This window comes from Bos javanicus, chromosome 5 (genome assembly GCF_032452875.1).
Source record: "Bos javanicus breed banteng chromosome 5, ARS-OSU_banteng_1.0, whole genome shotgun sequence".
In the NCBI taxonomy this organism is placed as follows: domain Eukaryota; kingdom Metazoa; phylum Chordata; class Mammalia; order Artiodactyla; family Bovidae; genus Bos; species Bos javanicus.
Window position 1 is genome coordinate 107,775,054 of NC_083872.1, and position 12,417 is coordinate 107,787,470.

Below are 12,417 nucleotides of genomic sequence, written 5' to 3' on the forward strand. Positions count from 1 at the left end.
ACCTTTTTTGGCAAAGTAATGTCTTTGCTTTTCAATATGCTATCTAGGTTGATCATAACTTTCCTTCCAAGAAGTAAGTGTCTTTTAATTTCATGGCTGCAATTCTGACACTGCTTCCACTGTTTCCACTGTTTCCCCATCTATTTCCCATGAAGTGATGGGACCAGATGCCATGATCTTCGTTTTCTGAATGTTGAGGTTTAAGCCAACTTTTTCACTCTCCTCCATAAATCACTTTAAAAAATTTATTGAAATACAGTTGATTTATAATGTGTTAATTTCTACCATACTGCAAAGTGATTCACATACATACATATATTATTTTTTAAAATATTCTTTGTGGTTTATCAGAATATTGAATATAGTTCCCTGCGCTATATATACAGTTGTTTAGTTGCTAAGTCATATCCATCTCTTTGCAACCTCATGGACTGTAGCCTGCTCGGCTACAGCCATTCATACCATGGAGTTCTCCTGGCATGAATACTGGAGTGGGTTGCCATTTCCCTCTCCATAAATCACTTTTTATCCATGAAATTTATGTGATTTTGCCCAACAGAAAATAGCTCTGGCTATGTTATTTTTGGTTCAGTCTTATGATTCCCACTGCTCTCCACCCACACCACACTAGGTTGGCTACCAAGATTCACCCTTAATATTTACAACATAGCAGACGGTCCTGTCACCACTCACTGCACACAAGAACAGAAGGAAATCGAGGGCTATAGCCCTGATCCAGGAGAGGAATTCAAGGCCAGGTTTCAAGGGAAACATTAGGACTGGAGAGGAAGGGGCAGGTCTGAGGAGCATTCACAAGTAGAAAGGACATTGTTTCTTTGTGATGGAGAAGATGTAAGTGTTAGAAAAGTCAAGGGTAGTTCTTTTTTTGTGTGTCTAGCTGCATGCGAGATCTTAGTTCCCCAACCATGGATCAAACCTAGGCTCCCTGCAGTGGAAGCACAGAGTCCTGACCACTGGACCGCCAGGGAGTCTGGAGAGCAGTTCTCTAACTCCAAAGTTTCCGGCTGGGGCACCATGTATACGTGACACTATTAAGTGAGATTCAGCACAAAGGAGACGGAGAAGGCGATGGCACCCACTCCAGGACTCTTGCCTGGAAAATCCCAGGGGCGGAGGAGCCTGGTAGGCTGCAGTCCGTGGGGTCTCGAAGAGTCGGACATGACTGAGCGACTTCACTTTCATGCTTTGGAGAAGGAAATGGCAGCCCACTCCAGCATTCTTGCCTGGAGAATCCCAGGGACGGGAGCCTGGTGGTCTGCAGTCCAGGGGGTCGGTGAGAGACGGACATGACCAAGGGACTTCCTACTTTCACTTTCTACTTTCATGCATTGGAGAAGGAAATGGCAACCCACTCCAGCGTTCTTGCCTGGAGAATCCCAGGGACAGGGGAGTCTGGTGGGCTGCCGTCTATGGGGTCGCACAGAGTCGGACACGACTGAAGCGACTTAGCAGCAGCAGCAGCAGCACATATGAGAAGTAGCAGTTTTCCAATAAACTTGAGAAAAAGGATATGGAGGTTCAAAGAGAAGTTAGGATTAATGATAGAGATGGAGAATTATTAGCATATAGAAAATTACTGAAGTCTTGTATCTAAACCATGGATGCAGATGAGATCAGAGGTGGAAAGCATAGAGAATAAGAGGAGGAGGCCAAAGAGGGGGAACCTTAATGGTTAGATGAGATAGCTGGTAGAAAAGGAATGGTCTGAATGAGAAGAAAATAGTGTTCTGGAAACCTAGGGAAATGAGAACTAGAAGTGAGAGGTTGGCAGGATTGTCAAAGGCTGCAGAAAAATAAGGTGAATTAGAACTGAGATATTGGATTTGGCAAGTTAGTAGCAGGGGATTTAAAGCAATTCCAGGGCACTTCTGCAGTGGTCCAATGGCTAATACTCTGAGCTGCCAATGCAGGGGATGTGGGTTCGCTCCCTAGTCAGGGAACTAGATCCCACATGCCACAACTAAAGATCGTGCATGCTGTGACTAAGACCTAGCACAGCCTAATTAAATAAATAAAGCCATCCCAATGAAGTGGAGACAGGAGTTGACCCACATTCAGCTCAGGAGTGAGACAACAAGTAAGCTGTGAAGCAGCTTTAGAGATGAGAAAACCAAGGAATGGAGTGCTGTGGTTTCAGGTTGGGGACGATGTGCCCACATGTAGAGGCTGAAAGGAACAAGCCGGAGGACGGTGTTGAAGATAGAGGGATGGAAGGCGAGAGGGTGTTTGTGGAGGAAGGCACTGCTGGAGGGTAGGAGCTGGTGCTGATGGAAGCAATCAGAGCAGAGAAGTGGGTGGACTGTTAGGGTGTGGCTGCCTAATTCTCATATAGGAAATAAAAACAAAGCCCTCCACCGAGAGTGAGAAGGGGCATGGGTGTGACAGGGAGCTTGAGAAGTGTGAGACTACTTGGGAAGACAAGAAGGAGGGAGGAGGGCGAGCGATAGAGTTGTTAGGGGTAGGTCTTTTTTTTTTTTCTTTTAAAGATTTTTCTTTTCTTGATGTGGACCATTTAAAAAGTCTTCACTGAATTCATGGCAGTGTTGCTGCTGTTTTACATTTTGGTTTTTGTCTGCAAGGCGTGTAGGGTCTTAGCTCCCAGACCAGAGGTCGAACTTACATCCCCTGCATTGGAAGGAGAAGTCTTAGTCATTGGACCACCAGGCAAGTCCCTAGAAGTAGGTCTTAGTGAAGGCTGTTGAGCTGAGTTGACAGCCAATAGGAAAATGCCTCAGATGACAGCAAGTCAGTCAGCTTCCCTCTCCCCTTCATGCCGCCCCACCCTCACCCCTGTCCAGCTTCCAAAGATTAAGGGCACAGAGCCCCCAGAGGATCAGACTAGGCAGACCAGCAGAACAGAAGGCAGGTGAGGAGATGGAGCTACAGGGAGGGCTTGGCTGCCAAGCAAAGGGAGAGGCACAGCAAGGAAAGTGTTTGGGAAATGTTTTTTTTTTTTTTACCTCTTTTTAAAAAATTTTATTTTTTAATTGAAGGATAATGGCTTTACAGAATTTTGTTGTCTTCTGTCAAACCTCAACATGAATCAGCCATATGTACACATGTATCCCCTCCCTTTTGAACCTCCCTCCTATCTTCCTCCCCACCCCACCCCTCTAGGTTGATACAGAGCCCCTGTTTGAGTTTCCTGGGCCATACAGCAAATTCCCGTTGGCTATTTTACATATGCTAATGTAAGTTTCCATACATCTCACCCTCTCCGGCTCTTTCCCCAAGTCCATAAGTCTATTCTCTATGTCTGTTTCTCCATTGCTGTCCTGTAAATAAGTTCTTCAGTACCATTTTTATAGATTCCATATATATACATTAGAATATGATATTTATCTTTCTCTTTCTGACTTACTTCACTCTGTACAATAGGTTGTAGGTTCGTCCACCTCATTAGAACTGACTCAAATGCGTTCCTTTTTATGGCTGAGTAATATTCCATTGTGTATATGGACCACAACGTCTTTATCCATTCATCTGTCGATGGACATCTAGGTTGCTTCCGTGTTCTAGCTATTGAAAAATAGTGCTGCAGTGAGCAATGGGATACATGTGTCTTTCTCAATTTTGGTTTCCGCAGGGTATATGCCTAGGAGCGGGACTGCTGGGTCATATGATGGTTTTATTCCTAGTTTTGTGAGGAAATCTCTATACCATCTTCCAGAGTGGTTGTATGAATTTACATTCCCACCAACAGTGCAAGAGCATTCCCTTTTCTCCACACCCTCTCCAGCATTTATTGTTTGTAGACTTTTTGATGAGGGCCGTTCTGACTGGTGTGAGGTGATATCTCATTGTAGTTTTGATTTGCATTCTTCTAATAATGAGCAGTGTTGAGCATCTTTTCATGTGTTTGCTAGCCATCTGTATATCTTCTTTGGAGAAATGTCTGTTTACGCCTTTTCCCCGCTTTTTGATTGGGTTGTTTGTTTTTCTGGCATTGAGTTGTATGAGCTGCTTGCATATTTTGGAAATTAATCCTTTGTCAGTTGTTTTATTTGTTATTATTTTCCCCCATTCTAAGGGTTGTCTTTTCACCTTGCTTATAGTTTCCTTTGCTGTGCAAAAGCTTTTAAGTTTAATCAGGTCCCACTTGTTTACTCTTGTTTTTATTTCCATTACTCTAGGAGGTAGGTCATAGAGGATCTTGCTTTGATTTATGTCATCGAGAGTTCTGCCTATGTTTTCCTCTAAGAGATATATATTTTTTTTAAGTCTCTCTATGAAAACATGGTTTCATGGTTCTGAGCTGTGGAGTCTTCCCCTCCTGCACTGGCTGGTCCTAGTTAGCCCTATAAAAGACTGGTGTGAACCCTGCATGGACTTCTGGAGAATTACTCACCTCCCAAGGTCACTGTGCGGTTTACCCACATCATAGTGTAGAGACGATCCCTCATTTAGGACTTGACGCACCTTTGTTTTGCAGCTACCAGACGATAAACCTCATGTCTGAAGTGGTGTGTACTGTGTGGAGTAAGATGGTCCCTGAGATACCCAAGGCCCTTACACCCTCTGGGCAAGTGACCTCAAGGGCAGCTGTCAGTGCTTCTGTTTGCACATCTTGGCATGCCTTTGCTTCCTGGGTTGCATGGCCTCTTTATTAAAGCAGCCACTCATTTTTTAAAAAAATTAACTGTGTTGTATTGACACAGAAACTGACCAGTCAGTGGTGAAGAATATAAGATTGAGAAACAGAGCCAATTAACACTAGAATTTGAGTTACAGAGGCATTTCAAGTTGACAAGCTAAATATTTGTCTGAAATAAGTATTTTTTAATTTTGAACAAATACTCATTATAAAATAATATGCTTGATACTGTCAGCTTGCCTCTATCTATCTACCTACCTACCTACTTACCTATCTATCCATTTTTAAAAATATTTTGAATTATCTATCTAAACATTTTAGATAGTTCTGGATTCACATGTGGTTGTAAGAAAGAGCAGAGTGATCCTGTGTACTTTTTTCCTGGTCTCCCCCCAGTCAGCCACTCCATTTGGACATGGTTAGCCTGCAGTTTTTGCATCCCAATAACTCCAAATTAGACCACAGTGTTGAGCCTTGCATTGGTTTTGTGACATTTTCCTCTCCTTTCAGCTCCCAGTTGTCTCATATCCACTGAGCACCTTAGTATCTAGCAATGTTCATGCTAATTTTAAATGGGAACAATTTTGATACTGCCATGTTGACTGCTCCAGAGTCTCTGAATTGACCACCTCATCTTGACATGTGTAAAGTGATAATTAAATATTAAATGATCTATATGGGAAAAAAATTTTTTTAAAGAGTGGATATATGTATACATATAGCTTTACAGTACAGCAGAAACTAACACAACATTGTTAATCAACTATATGCCAATAAAAACGAAATATTAGAGGGATCCAGAATCTGGATGCTGTAATGGCGTTGTCTTGCAGATTGTTAAAAGATTTCCTTTGGCACCAAGCTCAGTGGTAAGTCAAGGCTGAACTGGTCTGTTCAGGGTTCTTTTATTTCGAGCGATTCCCCACTGCAACCCTGCCTCTCCTGTCACTCCCCAGTCCCAGCTAGCACCTGATAAGCTTCTGCAGAAAATAGCTCTACTCCCTTGGGCAAAGAGCTCTGTTCTCTTTCTTGCTTCATGTCAAAACAACAAACTCTATCCCCCTAGAAATAACCTTATAAAACTCTTCTTTCCCTATATATTCCCTGCTGGTGTGCTCAGTCGATCAGTCGTGTCCAACCCTTTGCAACCCCATGGATTGTAGCCTGCCAGGCTCCTCTGTCCATGGGATTTCTCAGGCAAGAATACTGGAGTGGGTTGCCATTTCTTTCTCCAGGGGATCTTTCCAACCCAAAGATGGAACCCGTGTCTCCTGCATTGGCAGGTAGATTCTTTACCACAGAGCCACAAGGGAAGCCCTTGGAGGGTAAGATGCCTGGATAAAGAACAGAATCTTTGTCAAGGCAGAAGAGTTTTTCGTCAGCTCTAAAGGCTGTCACTTTCTCCAAAGACAGGTCCTTACACTGAACACCCTCCCCAACGGCCCTCCATCACCTTCACCTGAGGGATGAATGTGGGGAGAAGATGAGAGGCCAGGAAAACAGAACCCAAACCACACCCCCAGACGTGTTTCGCTGTTTTGTTCCAGGTTCCTAAACTGGGTTGGTCTCCTTTCTCCAGAGCTTGGCCAGAGGAGAATGTTCTGTGTCAGTCAGTCCTCGAAAATAGACTTTGAATCAGTCTCTGGAAGGAGATGGGAGCCTCTGCCACTACTGAGGGTCAGACGTGGTTCTCCACCCCACCCTAACCCTTCCCAGTCCCAAGTCTCAGCTAACAGAGTTTGCTGCCTGCAGAGGGCGCAGAGAGGGGAGCAGTGTTGCTATTAGCTCTCCCTCTCCAGGGCCAAGCTAAATTCCGGAGAACCACATACAGTGGGGATTTCTGTTTTCTTTCTTCCATCCCCAGTCTGGGCGGCGGCAGAGCTCAAAGAGCAGTCTGTTCTGGGGGAAAGGCGGCGTCTGCCTCTCTCCCATGCCAGGCCTGATCAAACCCTGAGCAGCCGGTCCTTAGATAACACAGCTGAGAAACCCGAAACCCACAGCTCGCCTGCCTCCCATCAGAGGCCAGCATTGCTGTCTGGAACCCGAGCCGGGCCTCTGAGATGTGGCTGTGATTGAGCTCTAAGCGGCATGGCTGGGGTTCTCGCTCCAGGGTTCGTAGCCCGGACCTGTGAACTTACACAAAGAAGGTTTTCAGAAAGTCTGTCTGGGGCTTGAGCACTTGAGCTGTTTGGTGGCACCCTGCACATGTCCCAGGCTTTAGCATCATTGTTCTTCCATAGCAAAGCCATAAGGTAGGTTAACATGGTCAAGCTGAGCACTTGCCTGGGCAGCCTGCAGCATCCCCAGCAGAGGAGCAGATTCAGTGGTACTTGAGGCAAGAGGAGGAACATCCACACTCCTGTTTTTGCTTCATGAGAGGAAGACGTCCTTACACAAATGGACTTTGGAGGAGGCACAAAGGTCTGTATAGTCAAAGCTGTGGTTTTTCTGGTAGTTATGTATGGATGTGAGTTGGGCCATAAAGAAGGCTGAGCACTGAAGAACTGATGCTTTCAAATTGTGGTGCTAGAGAAGACCCTTGGTCTTCTTGGTGCTGAGAGTCCCTTGGACAGCAAGGTGATCAAACCAGTCAATCCTAAAGGAAATCAACTCTGAATATTCATTGGAAGGGCTGATCCTGAAGCTGAAGCTCCAAAACTTTGGCCACCTGATGCAAAGAACTGACTCACTGGAAAAGACCCTGATGCTGGGAAAGACTGAGGGCAGAGGAGAAAAGGAAGACAGAGGATGAGATGGTTGGATGGCATCATTGACTCAATGGACATGAGTTTGAGCAAACTCAGGGAGATAGAGGACTGTGAAGCCTGGTGTGTTGCAGTCCACGGGGTCAAAAAGTTTGAAGAGTACTTAGCAACTGAACGACAGCAGCCTCCATGAACAGGAAGTAAGAATATTTTCTGTGATTATAGTGTTTACTGAATGACTTCTAGGCAGGATGCTTCAGAAGCAGTCCAGATGACAGACTGTAAGACAGACGTGGTCACCGACAAGCCCTGTTGGGGAGAAGTGTGAGGTCCGGAGTGGGAGACGCACATGGAAGAGTTTATCTTTCCAGTATGAAAGAATAAGAGCAGGAAATCCAACTTTGCTCAGGGGCCTGGAGACCTACAACTTATTCAGCAAATGCTGAGAACACCCTCAGCACTGCAGGAGGTGGTGCCAGAGAGCTCAGGCATGAGAGCAAGCTGACATTTGTGTAGCCCCTCAAGGATTTGTGCATTCACCTGTGTGTTTGTGCACATGGGGACCAAGTCTGCGGGATGTGTCCCGAAGGGAGGAAAGGGGGACTGAGAGCTTGTTCAGAGGCACGTGGGGACTTCCCAGATGGCCCTAGTTGTAAAGAATCTGCCTGCCAGTGGAGGAGATACAGGTTCAGTCTCTGGGTGGGAAAGATCCCCTGGAGGAGGAAACGGCAACCCACTCCAGTATTCTTGCCTGGAAAATCCCATGGACAGAGAATCCTGGTGGGCTATAGTCCATGGGGTTGCAAAGAGTTGGACATGACTGAATGAGCCTGCATGCGTCTGGAGCCATGGCTAGCCATGTGCCTTCTAGACACCACACGTGTACTCTGAGCTGTGGGCTGTCACCCTCATGTTCAGTGCAAAGCCTGGCTGTTGTCTGTCAGCAAATAGGAGGCCACAGACAGGAGAGACGATCTTCGCAGAGAAGGTGAAATAGTATCTTTCCACTGTGTTTAGCGTCAGAGAGACAGGGGGTGGATCTTCAGCAAGCTGATTTAGCTTCTGTTTCAGCACCAGCTGACCAGCAACCAAGACTACCGTTCACCCTTTCTCTCCTCTTCAGTTTCCCAGCAACCACACAGACCCGAGTGGAGGGAAATAACTGGCATCACTCAGGTGAAAACCCCATGAGGCAAAGTCCGTTTTTCAACTTGGATAATTGTCTGTTGACTTGCTGGGGAATCCTCTTCCCCAGAGCGCAGACTGCTGGAGGAGTGCCTGTAATCATTTGGAGGCAATCACAGCGCCAGAAAGGGGAGCCAGGCCCAGCCATCAATGCCAGACAAGCCTCAAAGCGTGTAGCTCTGGTCTGGGTCACACCTTGCTTTTGAGGGCTGCGTTCACGACTCGAGATGAAGACACAAGCACTCAGTGTGTGAGCTGCCCGGAATCTTTCCCAGCCAATGAGCTCTGTTCTGACCCTTTACCACCATGTCTATGTCCTCTTCTTCAGGTTCCCTTGACTCAGTGATGCAGTAGTGCATACATCCTTCTACAGGGATGGTAAATATTCATCTGTTTCCTATTCTGGTGTGCAGAATGATTTAGGACTACAGACAGTGGAGCTAAGGCTTGGAGCTTGAACTGGGCTCATACGATTCCTTCTACCAGCCAGACAGAAGGGCTCAACTGCATTAGAAATCAGAAGTGGACAAAAGAAGCATTCAGTGAGGGTCTCCACCTTCTCCTGGGAGTAGCCTCTGCAGTAGCAAACTCTGCAGAAATACATGTGAAAGATGGGGACTTCCCTGGTGATCCAGTGGTTAAGACTTTGCCTTCTGATGCAAGGGGTGCAGGTTAGGTAGCTAGGATCCCACATGCCTTGAGGCCGAAAAAACAAAAGGAAAAACAGAAGCAATATTGTAACAAATTAAAAAAAAAAAAAAGACTTTAAAAATGGTCCACATTTAAAAAAAAATTTTTTTAAGGAAAAAAGAGATTTGTGAAAGATGGACTCCTGGAAGGAAGGGACATCTTTTTCTTTTGCTAAAGAAAGAAAAAAAGATGTCTTTAGCAAAGAGTGGCCCAGGAGGCACGGATGAGGGTGGGGAGGAGAGGATGAGAAGAAGGATCATGTGGCTGAGTGAGTTACGGATGTGCTGAGGATGAGCTCACAGTTTCCAGGGTGAATATATTTCTCCAGAGGAACTTCCAAGGTAGCAACATGTGCAAAGGGGGGAAAAAAAAAGCATTGGGTCTGAAGTTAGTAAGTTTGAGTTTGAGTCGCATCTGAGACAGAGTTACCTTATTGCCTTGAGTAAGTTATTTACCATTTCTGAGCCCATTTCCCACGTGCAAAATGGAATCAGAGAAACCTACAGCTTTGGGTACGGATGATTTATGTGAGTTGATCGTGGCCCTTGGGGATCGCACTGTTCAGCTCTCTCTCTCGGGAATTCTCTCAAAGGAACTCAGGCCTCTATGTCTCCATCTAAGCCACTGGCTTAGTGATGGCCCAGAGCTCCCCATGAATTTATCGTTGGAATTTCCAACCAAGGTATCTCCAAGAAATAACATGTGAATAGCAGGGAAGCTCCTAAAATAAAAGTGAGGAGGAGAAGGAAGTCTGTATAGGCGTAAAGGACTATGGAAGGTTGGACTGAGACAGGACTATCTGGGTGCAATGGAAAGAAGCCAGAGGCTAAGATCTGGCTTTAGTCCTGATTTCATCACTTACTAGTATGGTATGTCAACCAGTAAGTGATGAAATCAGGTATACTATAAGCTCAAACATGCTGCATTCTTCTTCTTCTTCTTTGGCCAAGCCACATTGCCTGTGGGATCTCAGTTCCCCAAACAGGGATTAAACCCAGGCCCTGAGCAGTGAGAGCACAGAGTCCTAAACAATGAAGCAGCCCAGGTGCTGTATTATAACATAGACATCAGGTTTCAGGAACTGAGAAGGCAAGTCCTGGGGTTACAGGAGTTAGTATATTCTGACATCCCTGTAGTCTAGAAGAAGAATTGCTCTGGGACTTCCCTGGGAGTCCAGTGATTAAGAATCCACCTTTCAAAGCAGGGGACAGAGTTTCAACCCCCCAGTTGGGGAACTAAAATCCCACAAAACTGCAGGCAACAGCGTAGCAACTAGAGAAGCCCATGCATTGCAGCGAAGACCCAGCGCAGTCAAAATCTAAAAAATAAATAAAAATGAAAGCAGAGTCTGAAGAGGGAAGCAGAGTCCCAGGGTTTTCCTGACCCTCACCCCTCCCCACCCCTGCATCCCCTTCAAGGACACCATTCAAGGTGTAAGAACAGAGGAGGAGTGAGAAGAGGAGGGCACAATATTGAGAGATGCAGAAAAGATCAGTCTTTTTCCTTTTTCGTTTTCCGAATTTCTCTGGAATTCACTATTTGGACTAGAAACTTGACCTTTAAAGTGTTAGCTTTCTTTTTCGGTGGAATATTTTTTTCTCCTAAATGGTATGCTCCGTGTTTTATTTCTCACCTTGTTCCCACATAATAAACACTTCAAGGCTCTGGTTCATTGAAGCAGTTGCATCCATCACTCCAGAGGGCCAAACTTTAAGGAGAGAATCATGGGGCTGCCACCAGTTTTCATGACAAAATCCTGAAAGTGATTCAGCCTAATATCAAGGGTGATCGCCCCAGTGAGAGAGAGAGACTTCACGTGCAGGGACCCTGGTCACCTCCCTTCTGCCTCAGCCAAGCTTCTACACTCTGGGTGCTCCTGTCTTGGTCTCCTGGAGAGAAAGAAGGGGTGGTAAGTGTCCATATCTGTGGTCTGGACCTTCACAGAGACATTCCCCTGAGGCTACTGGTACAGAATTGTTCTCTAGACTCACCTTTGGCTAAAGAACTACACAGAGTTCTGGGGATGTTCGCTCCTGGTGCTGCCTTGGTCCTCAAATGGTACCAATGGTACTGAGTGCTAAATGGATGCCATACTGTATCCTAAGCCTGCACAGTTCCCACTTTTGAAGGCTTACAGCGAAGTTGGAAGACAAATTGTTGATCAGTCGTTAAGTCATGTCCGACTCGTTTCGATCCCTTGGACTATAGCATGCCAGGCTTGCCTGCACTTCATTATCTTACAGAGTTTGCTCAAACTCATGTCCATTGAGTCGGTGATGCAAGGACTCAATCTTGGAAGACAAGACTCAAACTCAAAATAAGTGTGTACCTGTCAGTGGATGGGTACATATCATGCAGGCAGTGTGTTAAAGCTCCAAGGAGGGTGGGGTTACTCAGGACTGGGCTGGTCCAAGAAAGCTTCATACACTTGAAATGGACCTTGGAGGAGGAGTCAGACCTGACCAACTGGAAAGAAAAATGTCTCGGAGGCAGTGAATAAGCTCTAATTTTAGCTGCAGCAGCTTTCATATGGTCTTATGAAGTTGGACAAGATTTTGGAAGGCCTTGAATTCCGGAATTACAGTTTGCACTTTAGTCCGTAGGCACTGGCACGTAGACATTTCTGAGCAGGTGTAAAGGAATTTTACAAGGACGATCTGGTGGTAGTGGAGAAGATGGGGGCATGCAGGTGGGGAGTCTGGAGTTGAGCGGCTAGTTAGAAAAGTTACATTAGTCCAGTGGAGCCTGTGGGACGGTGCGACATCCAGCTACTCTCAGCAACTGAGAGAAGGGGATCGGCACTCAATTATGTGAGCTTCTGTCTTTGAACAGTATTTTGCATGCAGTTCATTTGGCTTTAAAATGTCCAGGAAGGCTTGTGGTTCTCCACTTTCTCTCTAGTCTCCTGAGTGTCGTCCCAGGAGAAAAATGGAAAAAGAAAACTGCACTGTCCCTTTAGGTAGTCCACTCTGCCCCTCTGAACTCTTAACTCTCATTTAAATAAGAGGATAAAATCTTACTTGCCTGGAGGAATATCTTGATGAAGTTTTTTAATTCAAGGAGTGAGTTTCCTTTAGGCTTTTTTGTTTTTTGACTTGTAATTTTTTCCTCAGAACCCTCCAACATCCACTCTCCCACCAAGCTCTGTCATCTTAGTCTGAGAACAACTGCTTGGGGTCACCCTAGGGGCCGTGTAACTCCCCTAGGGCCTCCTGGAGATGT